This window comes from Staurois parvus, unplaced genomic scaffold (genome assembly GCF_062004578.1).
Source record: "Staurois parvus isolate SC_StPar_1 unplaced genomic scaffold, SC_StPar_1.0 ptg000056l, whole genome shotgun sequence".
NCBI lineage: Eukaryota > Metazoa > Chordata > Amphibia > Anura > Ranidae > Staurois > Staurois parvus.
In genome coordinates, this window is record NW_028317852.1 from 11,715,143 (window position 1) to 11,727,840 (window position 12,698).

Genomic DNA, 12,698 nt, shown 5'->3' on the forward strand with positions numbered 1-12,698 from the left:
ATGCAAGGCGGCCAGAAAAATTAATGAGGGACTCATCAATGCAGATGTTTTGATGGGGAGTATACACATCTGCAAATTTTTGGTTAAAGTGATTTACGAGGGGTCGGGTTTTGTGGAGCCGGTCAAATTCAGGGTCACCCTGAGGATAATTGAGTGTGTTGTCGTTGAAGTGCATAAAACACAATATTGTCTCATATCTATGCCTGGCCATTGCAGCAGAGAACATGGGCATATGATGAATCGGGTCTGTGGACCAATACAACAGCAATTAATTTTTTTTAGTAAAGCCCATGTTGAGAGTTAGGCTCAAAAAAACTTTAAATTCGGAAACTGTAATGGATTTCCATACCAATGGTCTGGCAAGGTTTGAATTTGGGTTGACAGCAATAAATTGTCGTGCATATAAATTGCTTTGATCCACAATCAATGCATACTGATCATCTGTGAAAAACAGCTCCAAGAAATCAAGGGGAGTATTTAAATTTGCTGTTTCCACCTGAATTCTGGATTGGGCAGTGAATGGGGGAAGTACGGGTGCTGCAGAATTTGTGGGCTGCCAATTGGGATATGCAACCACATCTGGAAGGATACTAAGGGCTCTACGGGCCTGTGTGTGAATTTTTTTGTTTTATGTTATTTTGAAAGTGTAAATGATGGACATAAAATCTAACTTTTGTTGACATATTATAAGAATGTCTAATCTGTAATTTGATGCCTTTTGGAGATTTTTCCATCTTTCCTTGGCTTCTTTATGCACATTAATACAAATTTTTAGCTGGGGTGCCCAAACTTTCGATCCCCACTGTACCTAGTGCGACTCACGGGAAAAAGAGCGCCTGGCTGTCAGAGACTGCCTGAACCGCTACAAAAAATTTACCGACAAGTGCTAACAGAGATCAGGCCTGATTCTGTGAACACTGCGATTTTGTGTGCAATGTATCAAGTGACAGCGACCTACTGACACTGCACTTGTTGGGGGAGAAGGGGGGGGTAAATGTAGGGGCTAAATGCAGGTGCTGGCAGGTGTCAGGGCTGATCCCGCTAACGCTGAGTTTTCGGGGACGCTATACTAATGTGAACACTGGTATAGCGCTGATCTTACCAAAGATATTGATCCGTTCAGACACTATACTAGCAATGGAGGTTTAGTGTGCAAATGAGCGTGTTCCTGGCAATCAAGGGGTTAAATGTGATTACTGGTGTACTAGTGGGGAATTTGACGCTATCTGGGAGGTGCGCTAACTGACACTAACACTATCAGAGGTCGCCAGCGACACTAATACAGTGATCAGCAAAAAATCTGTACACTGCAAATAATGACACTGGTGATAGGGCAGTGAAGGGGTTAACTGGGGGGGGGGGGGCGATCAATGGGTTAAATGTGACCTAGGTGTGTTCTAACTGTAAGTGTAGTGCTTTGTACTCACTTTTTCTGTGTCTTCTTCTCTCTCTGGGACGGAATGTGCAAAGGCAGAGAATATTGACATCATATCCTGTCCTGTGTAACTGTCAACACAGGACAGGATAGGACAGGGACCGATCATCTGATTTTGGCTGGACATCACTGGTCGAAGTCGAATGATTGATCCCTCGGGGATCATTTGCAAAAACATTGGGAACGCGAATCACGTATATATACTTTATTTTGCGCAGTGTTGCCGCCCTGCCGCAGTAAGCGTACTGTGGCTGGTCGACAACCGGTTAAAGTGGTATTAAACCCAAAACCAAAAATGTATTATATTGCAGCTGGCCAATCAATAGATGTGGTAGCTGCATTAGTTTTCTTTTCTTTGGCTTTCTTCCCTCTGTTTTCACCTGATGATCTGACCAGTAACACACCTCCTGTATTACTGAAACACCACTCTGGAGGAATACGCACAGGAGACACAGCAGACAGCAGTATTGTCAGTCTGGGGGGAGGGGAGTGTTAAACGTGACAGCAGATTTAGATACACTGACAAATTGAAACCAAACACCAGCACACATTTTATAATCAGTTACAGCAATAATTGTATCCATTTGGGATAAGTTTTTATATGAATAAATAAAAGATGATAGTTTTATTTACTGCTGCCAGTGTTAAACAGTTTGTCTCATCCATGTAAACTGAAACATTCTGCAGGAGAACTTGTGCTTTTGAAAAACAACAGACGTACTGGCTGGATCACCAGATGAAAATGGAAGAAAAAAATCCTTAAAAAAGGAAACTAATACAGCTATCACATCTAAGAATTGGTAAGCTGCTATATAACTGTTGGCTTTTTGGTTTAATACTACTTTAAGAAAAACCTAGGCCCAAAACCACCATCACCCTGATGTTAATCAGGCTAATGGAACTACACAATTCAACAAAGCATTGTCATTTTTTTAAATTATTTCAAGACAATTTCATGGGTCAGATGGTGGAAACTCCAACTAAAGAAGTGTTCTATGGGATGTATTCATTTCAAATAACACAGGGCTCATTTCAAATGTGCAAATTAGAGACAATTTGAGTAATGCTGATCATAACGTAAATTCATATTCCTATATGTATAGTTACAGGAAAGATATGCATATCAGTATGGTAAGAACCTATCTTCACTAAGGTGCACTCTTTACTGCATGGACACAAGTGATAAGAAGAAGGTAGATGTATTAAATACATTTTTGTCTTTAGGTTATACTAAGAAGAAAAATGGGTTTAATAGACACATTAATGCTATTAACAATGTACTGCATGTTCCTCTGAGACTGACAGATATCCAAGTTTAAAACAGATGCGACAAACATAATGTGAAAGCATCATCTTACATCCATCTCTTTCTACCTTTCATGTGTGAGACAAAGTTTGGTTATTATCCAAAACTTTGAAGGTTCATGCTCCATTGGCAAAGTTGGGCCAAAATTTTTCGGGAACTTTTCCAGATTTCTGCTCATATCAACCCAATCAACCTTTCGCTTATTACTTCCTGACAGTCTGGCTGCTAGGCTGACTGCCATGGTTCGCTCTTTTGCGTTGACAAAAATAGACTCTACCACATGTGGTTACACACAAAACGCACAAAGGATTATGGAAGAATTTCATACTTTATGAATATCATCATGGCTCTATCAGTCAAGCTTTTCAGAGAGTCTGGACGAAGTTGACACATTTTTTATTAACTTATCTTTGCCTAAGCTGCTGATCGGAAATGGGTTGAAGCTCTCATTTCAGAGGGGAAGGTGCTTGTGGCAATCAAATAGGCTAAGAAACAGCTTTGTTCCTGGGCTGGATGGTTTTTTCGGCACCATATTATAAGAAATTTGCTGGTATCCTGTCCCCGTACATGATCCATTTTTTTTTATTCTATTTACAGCTTTTATTGCAGTTATCCCTAAGCCATCCATGGACCCTGAGGAAGTGGATAATTTGATAATTGTGCGCTTAGATACATGGACGCTGACAACCATGTTGTATCATGATCTGAAAATATCATTCCACTCCATGCCCCCCCTTCCTGTTGAATGGAATGTGGTCTGGGGTCACAAGTAAACAAGGCACAGCTGAATAAACTTCATGGTTGTAATCCCTGATTAGCCTGGTGCCAGAGTATCTGACAAGCACTTTCCTCTGCCCAGTTGTAAAACCATAACTAAGTCGGTCACGACCTGAAGCATGACAGCAGAAGGTGCCATAAAACATACATCCCACATGAGTCATTTTTCATACAAATTCATAAACTTCAACAGGAACTGGGCACATTGATATAAAGTATATATTCAGATAGATAATTTTAATACGAGTCACATGACACCTTACATCCCTATGTAGCGTCTACAAGAGGGTAGAAAGCAATATATGCTATAATTTGATATCTGTACGTTTGGAATATGATTCTACATATTAATCTGCCAGTTGCTAGGATGCTACTTGTACCTGTTGAAGGTTATTGACCATAGTATGAACTTGTAAGTGATTTGGTCATAGCCTGTGTCCCCGCCTAACACCCATCCCCAAATGAGGCGATTGGCTCTGTACTTTCAGGAAACACCCCTTTGGGATACTAGAAAAAAGGCTGACATGCCTGGAGAGAAAATAGATATCTCCCTTATAACATCAGGAACCATCTGGGAGACAGGCAACCTTTTTGTTCGGACGTTTGGACTTAAACCAAGGAATTTTGCAAGTATCCTACCTTCTGAAACTTCTTTCTTTTATTTCTCTGTTGTTTTATTTATTTCTCTCTCTCTCTCTCTCTCTCTCTCTCTCTCTCTATATATACATATATATATATATATATATATATATATATATATATTTGTTACGTTTTTTCTGTAAATATTTTAATTGCACCATTTTGACCTTCTAAGTAATAAATCATATTTTCTGAAAAGTGTTGAAACTTTCTCTAAAGCTTTTAATGCAAACTAAGAATCCCTGTCTCTGGAGAGTGCTACTGTATGTATAACCCTCTGAATACATCTGTCTGAGGTGGCAGGGTGTATTACAGATGCTTATTCTAATATCATAGTGTTACTGCTAAGATTTGTGAGCTTCATCCTTCTCTGTAAAAAGGTGGTGGTGGCAGTGTGAAGGGTTAATTGCGTAATTAACCTGATCCAGTAACAATCACTTTCAGGCTGCTGACACATAGATTGTGGTCAAGCGAGCTGGAAAATCTTTGTGCAGAGTGCAGCTGAGAGTGGCATTGTTACGCAAGTGACAGCGTGGTCTGGGATCGGCTGGTCCTTTGGTCACAAGTTAGTGAGAAGGGCTGGGGTCTGACGCTGCACACCGTCACAGATAACTGTAGGCCCATTTCATTAATTAATCACTTGCCTTCCAGAGGATTCACCCCCTTTCCTGACCAGGCCATTTTTTGCGTTACGGCGCATAGGCTTTTTTTCATAGGCTTTTTTGAGTTTGGGCAAGGACACAGGGGTCCCATGATCCCCTATTGCCTGGGGGCCCCATGAGTTGTCAGTCTGCCCCTGTGTAGAGGTCATCTCTCCATCTGACTCAAAGAGAATGAAAAACTCACTTTAATATGGCCTGAATGTCTTCATGGGTAGCATAGGGATGGAATTTCCCTGGAGATAGGCTATAAGTATAGCACCATGACTCTTCTTAACCACTAGCCTACAAGGCACTTATACCCCCTTCCTGCCCAGGCCAATTTCCAGCTTTCAGCGCTGTCACACTTTGAATGACAATTGCGCTGTCATGCAACACTGTACCTATATGACATTTTTATCATTTTTTTGAGACAGATAGAGATTTCTTTTGGTGGTATTTAATCACCTCTGGGATTTTTATGTTTTCTTAAACAAACCAAAAACCACTGAAAATTTTGAAAAAAAAAAAAGTTTTTTCTTAGTTTTTGTAATACAATTTTGTAAATAAGTTATTTTTCTCCTTCACTGATGTGCGCTAATGAGGCTGCAGTGATGGGCACTGATAGGCTGCACTGATGGATACTGATAGGTGGCACTGATGGGCACTGATGAGGAGGGCCTGGTAGGTTGCACTGATGGGCATTGACATGCATCACTGATGGGCACTGAAAGGCAGCACTGATACATGACACTGATACATGACACTGATATATGGCACTGATAGGCAGCACTGACTGGCACTGTTAGGTGGCACTGACTGGCACTGATAGGCGGCACTGACTGGCACTGATAGGCAACACTGACTGGCACTGATAGGTGGCACTGATTGGCAGCACTGATAGGTGGCACTGATTGGCATTGCTAGGTGGCACTGACTGGCACTGATGGGTGACATTGAAAGGCAGCTCAGATGGGCACTGATATGTGGCATTGATGTACACTGGTATGCACTGATATGTGGCATTGATGTGGCACTGATGGGCACTGGCACATGGCACTGATGAGCACTGACAGGTGGCACTTCTGGGGCCACACTGATCATCAGGGCACACTGATCATCAGTGCCCTGATGATCAGTGTACATGTCCCCTCCATGGAAAGCCGATTACCGGCTCTCCTCTCCTCTCGAGGTGACAGCGCAAGAGGAGAGAAATGCCGATAACTGGCATTTCCATGTTTACATGTGATCAGCTGTGATTGGACACAGCTGATCACATGACCGAGCCGACATCTTTGGCTCTTTCCGTGATCCGCTGTGTCCGAGGGACACAGTGCACCGGCGATCGCCGCTGCGCGCTCCCTGAGCCGCGCATGCGCAGTGAGAATGGTAGGACGTCATGTGACCACCTTGCGCTCATCATTGTACTATAAGGCGGGCGGAAGGTGGTTAAAGACCTTTCTTTACTGCTACTGATTGTTTACAAGTGTTTCTGATATGAAGTTCAATCCTCTCTGCTCCGACCACTGCTGCCTTATTTTATAATGATAGTAATACCTTTTATAATGAGAACAATACCTATAGTTATGCAATTGTATGCTAGACACCAGAATTGAAACTAGAAGGTTGGTAAAGGAGGTTTGCAAAGGTTGGTTATGACCATGAGGTCAAGTAGATGAAAGTACAACAAATAATAGAACTGAAAGTAGTCAAAGATAAAAGATTAAAAAAAGAAAATAATAGCTCTCGGATATTTATATATGGCAATTTGCTGTTTGGTATTCTCTTCTTCCATGGTGGCAAGTGTTGGACATTTTTTTTGTAGGATTTTGCACCTTGTGAACTAGATCATATGGTAATTAGTGATAAATTTAGTATGGATGATGATAGAATAATTTTGAAAACAAAATCATGTTAAAACTTATAACACATAATAAAATCCACCTAAAGTCTCAAAATTGTTCCACCCAAGTTGATACACAGGCATTTTCAATGCCTGAGATGTTAAATGTAATGTGAAAAGTGAAACACAATGTGCGCAGTTACGATTAATGCAAAATACCATACAATATGTGACCTATAAACCTACCCACAAGAAAAATATATTTTAAATATATAAAAAAAATATTCTTCCCAAATATATTGACATATATTTGAAATACTACAATTTTGGCCGTATTCAATATATTTCAATAAATGTATATATAAATAAATATATATATATATATATATATATTGAAATGTGTTTTTATTACAAATTATATGAAACATATTTTTAAGAGTGCGCATGTGCGGGACCGCCGGAATGGACATGTCAGTCTGAGGATCTGCAACATAGCAAGAGAAAAAGCCTCCTAGACGCTGCTCCCGGCCCGCCTCTGCCTCACAGACCCTCCAGTCACCTCACTGGCATCCCCAGCACTGGGAGTGATGGTCCGGGGGACCGTCAAGCATCAGCCTCAGGCTAAATCTATCAAGGAGGCCCTGGAATGGGCCTCATCCAAGATGGCAGCCGTTCCTGCTCCACAGTCACAGCCACATGCAGCACTGCAGGCTGCACAATCGTGATCCCGCTGCACTTCTGACAGTGAGTCTGATTCTGACCTGAGGACACCTCTGCAAGCATCTACCCCTGACCTTGCACATTCTGACATTCTCCAGCAATTTGAGAGAATGCTGCATAAAGCTCTGAAACAGACCTCAGACCACATAAATGATAAACTCTTTAAAGAAATCCGCGACCTGGGGCACCCTCACCTCTGACCTGGGTATAGCCTATAGATGGAGCTTCCCTTTCACGGTTCGTTTCTCTTTCCAATCCAGAGATTACACCTGCAGGTCTCCTGAAGATCTTCAGGAGATCATCTGCAACATCTTCAACTTCAACCCAATACAGCTTCTCCAGACAGATCTCGCCGACGGTCGGCATCATGCTCCCCGCAGAAGAACCGATCCTCCCACTCTGCCACAGGTCAGCTCAACTCTTACAAGTGAGGTCGTTATTCCTCTCCAACTCCAGCCCCCCCAGGATTCCATGGACTGAAGCTCACAAATGCAAGAGGCTCTAATTTATTGCCCTACGTTGGACCATGCCTACACTCGGGAACATCCTTCCTGGTTTACCTATCGCCACATGCTGTGGTTGAAGTACACCTTCCTTGATGGCCTGTACTGAGAACCTCTCAGCTTGTCCCGGCTCCTCAGCCGATCACCATGCATTTGAGCCTCCTGGATGACTGGTCCCGGCTGACATCTACCTCTGATCTCTAACTCTTTCCTAACTCCACAAACAGCTACCTTGGATTTGGTTTCTCTAACTGCACCATAGGCCCGACCTCCACCCTTTACCCTGGCCCTCCAGTCTTGTTTATGGGCTGCGGATGGATACACTTATCACTCGTCTCCGGCTATCCTGCTGAAGTTGATATAAAATATAATGTATTTCTGTTTCGGGTTGTTGTCAATGTTATGTATGCTTGCTGAGGCACCGATTTGCATGCTTGGAAGCCCTGGGCCTGGCTGCTTTTGCTGCACTTTAGTATTCCACACTTCACTTCCCCTAAGCGGTTGTGCTGTCCAAGTGTATCACCTCTGACTTCTTTGACATCCCGGGAGCCTAGGCGCTTGTTGTTCCAAAAAGTGCCTGCTAACTTGTGTTTATATTTGGGCTGTCTTCTCCCCTATGTTTGCCACTGTGCACCCACCACTAGTTCATGCAGTACTGAGTTTTGGTACTGTCTGGACTATCTCTGACCCCCCCAGATCATCTGCTATGCATATGTCCCAGAAGTCAAGCCACGGTCCTCCTCCATTCCTACCAGATACTGTTTCGTACTTTTTCTACACCTCTTGCTCTCCCATGTGACTTCCCTGCTCCTTTCTCATTGCTCTACCTCTTTCATCCCCCTCGGGATCATACTATGTGTGCCCAACTCAGGACTCACCATTTTTTTGCAGATCATGTAATTCCTCCATGGGACCCCTAAACATTCTTACCCTGAATGTACAGGGCCTTAATGTCCCACAAAAACGTAATAAGGACTTCCGATCTTTTGAGTCCCAAAAGGCGTATGTCGTCTGTTTACAGGAGACGCACTTTACTCCTACTTCCAAACTTATGTTTTTTGGCCCTCAATACCCTCAAGTCTTCACTGCTTCCGCTAACTCCAAGCATAGCGGAGTTCCTATAGCCTTCCATCATACAGTCCCTTTTACACTTCATGCTGAGATCAGGGATCCTGAGGGTCGGTACCTCATCCTGTGTGGACTCCTCCTGGATTCGGAAGTTACAATAGTTACTTACTAAGCACCCAATCAGGGTTCGCTACCATTCCTCTGACACTTACTCACTCTCACTGACTGCCACAAGCACGGCACTCTGTTTATTTGTGGAGATTCCAACTGTACTCTATATTCCTTCCTGTAAAAATCTCCCCAACCACCCTTCCTGCCGGCCTCAAGAATCTTTCCAACAACTCCTGCATCGCCACTGTTTGGTGGATTCCTGGAGAGAACTTAGCTCTGTGAAACGCGGATATACATTTTATTCTCACCCTCACAAAACGTTTTCATGCATCGATCATATCTTCACGACTGTCGGTTCCTCTTCTCCACTACTCACTTCTGATATCCTCCCCATACCATAGTCTGATCACAGTGCTGTTATCACATCTATCTCATCCTTGGATCCCATCTTGCGCATAGCTTAGACTTAGAGATTGCCCTTAAAGAGTACTAGTCAATGATTTCCATTCCAGACATCTCTCCTCTCCTTTTGTGGGAGGCACACAAACCAGTTCTCAAAGGGATCTGTATTAGTAAATCATCCTTCCTTAACAAAGAAAAGCATCATCTGCATCTCTGTCCTGAGGCAGTTTACAAACAATCTCACCAGGCCTTCCAAGCTACTCCATTGCCCAGCAACCATAAGGCCTTGGAGCAGTCCCTATTGGAACTCGACCGCTTTTTAACAGACCAAGCAGAACTGTCTCTGCATAGGTCTCGACACAAATATGATACCAAAGCGAACAAACCAGACACATTCCTGGCCCTCTCGCTTCTCAGATTAGACCTTGCCACTAATCCAATTTGCTTGAAAATCTCTCAGGGTAGTTAGACCAGCAACCCCATACGAATATTGCAAATTTTCCGCAAGCACTTATCCCAACTGTACTCTCAGACGGAATCTTTTGACCAGTCTCACGCAGAAAATCTCTTCTTATCATCTTACTTTGCCAACATTGATCAACCACCACCAGGAAACTCCGATCATGTCAGCTGAAACGCTGAATGCTATCAAAGCCCTGAAGCTGCGTAAGTGCCCTGGTCTGGACTGTGTCTCCGCCGCCTATTATAAGAAATTTGCTCACCTTCTCTCCACTGTATTAGCAAGTGCCTTTAACACTATCCTAGCCGGTCAGTCCTTTAAGCCCAAAACAGTGACAGCCACCACAACTATGCTCCCGAAACCCAACTACAATGACTCTGTCTGGTCCAACTATAGGCCTATCTCCCTTTTCAATATTGATATTAAACTCCTTGCAAACATCCTCTCCACCCGCCTTAACCCAATTATAGGCTCTCTTGTCCACAATGATCAAGTGGGCTTTATACTCACATGCCAAGCGGGCGACAATGTCAGATGCGCGGTTCTTCTTTCTCATTTGGCCCATGCTCGCAACATCCCCACTTATTACCTGTCCTTAGATATTAGGAAGGCCTTTGACAGGGTCTCGTGGTCTTACCTCAACTGTATCCTGCGACGATGGGGCTTTTGGATTCATTTCCTGCCTTGGATCTCCTTCCTGAACTGCAACCCATCGGCTAGTGTTCGATATTTGGGGCACTCTTTTCTGATCCTGTGAGGCACTCACCAAGGATGACCGCTGTTGCTGTTGCTCTTTGCCCTAGCCATCGAACCTCTAGCTCTTTTAATAAGAGCTAATCCTGACATCCGAGGATTAGAGATAGGGGGAACTCACCATAAGCTCTACCTCTTTGTGGATGACGTACTCCTCTTCCTAACCTCTCCACTGACTTCCGATCCTAATTTACTCCTGCTTCTCCGGGATTTTGGTTGCATCTCCGGCCTTCAAGTTAACCCCCAAAAGTCGACAGTATTAAACGTTTCCCTACTTGGTTAGCACTTCCACCTGGCAGTAGTAGGGTCGCTGGTTCAAATCCCGACCACGGCACCACCTGCCTGGAGTTTGCATGTTCTCCCTGTGCCTGCATGGGTTTCCTTCGGGTACTGCGGTTTCCTCCCACTCTTCAAAAGATGTGCTGATAGATTAATTGGCTCCTGTCTAAATTGGCCCTAATATGTGTAGGTATGGAGCTGATCTAGGGACCTTAGATTGTACACTCCTTGAGGGTTAGGGACTGATGTGAATGTACAATATATATGTAAAGCGCTGTGTAAATTGATGGCACTATATAAGTACCTGAAATAAATAATAATAAATAAATAAATAAATACTTCCTCAGGAGCTGATTCATCTGCAACAGGTTCTACCTTTTTCTTGGTCCCAACAGTCTATTCCCTATTTAGGCATTAAATTAACGGCTAGCTCATCAGGCCTTTATTCCGCTAATTACCTACTTATGCTAGCCCACCTTATTAGCCTCAGGACCAAATGGCCCTCCTTGCTGCTAGCCTGGATGGGTATAATCACCATGGTAAAAATGTCCATCCTACCTAAGATGCTATATTTGTTTATAGTCCTACCCTTTCCAGTACCAGCGCATTTTCTCCGCATTCTGCAGCGACGAATTTACATATATATTTGGGGTTCCATCCGTCCTCTTATAACTCGCTCAACCATTCACAAATCTAAGCCTATGGGCGGCCTGGGTCTCCCAGATTTTACTAAATATTACCAAGTTGCACATCTTGCACAATTACCAAAGTATCATGCGACACATGAGATTACCCAATGGATCGTTCTTGAGTTGGTCGATTGCGATCCTCTCTCAGTCACTAACCTTCTATGGCTTCGGCCTTCAGATCGTTGGACGCTCCATAATCCAGTTACATCTCATTACATTTCACTTTGGGACAGAATGAAATCCCGAATTTCTCTTCAGTCACCACATAATCCCTTACTCTCATACCTTCAGAACCCAGCCTTCTCTCTGGCCTGGTCCTCTCCACGATCCTTCGCGCACTGGTCCTCGGCAAACCTGCCCCATGCCCAACACTTCTTGACCAACACTGGGATAAAATCTTTCCCTTCCCTCCGTGAGTCACACTCTATACCAGCGTCAGAAATTTTCAGATATCTCCAGATGAAACATTTTTGTGCTCCACTGTCCGCTATTTTTGCTATCTCCTTCAGTCCGTCCCATGCCCTTTTTTGAATGCTCCTGTAACAGAGACCCGCATAGCTGAGATCTTATCTCTGGTCTCTACAACCTCCTTTTAACCCCTGAGTCTTCACCGAGCCCTACTTATATCGCTAAGTGGGAGGAGGATCTCGGATATCAGCTGAGCCCTACAGATTGGGAGCACATTTGGTTGGCAACCAAGTCTTCCTCACAGAGTGTAGTAGCAGTTGAGACCAACTACAAAGTCGTGACTCAATGGTACCTAGTCCCAGCAAGGATTGCTAAATATACCCCCAGTTGCTTCCCAGATTGTTTTCGGGGTTGTGCGATGGTATTTGATATATTTAGTGGTCTTGCCCAGTTGACCAAGTTTTTTGGGCTGACGTTTTCCATATGCTGTCCTCACTTTTTGCAAAGCCAATATCACCAAACCCGACCCTTCTAAACCTATAACCTCCTTCCATATCTAAATCCCAATTCAAACTTCTTTTACAAGTCACCACAGCAGCTAAGCAAATTTTGGCCAAATCCTGGAAGTCTTCATCTCTGTGCATTCTAGCAGTTAGGAATAAGGTAA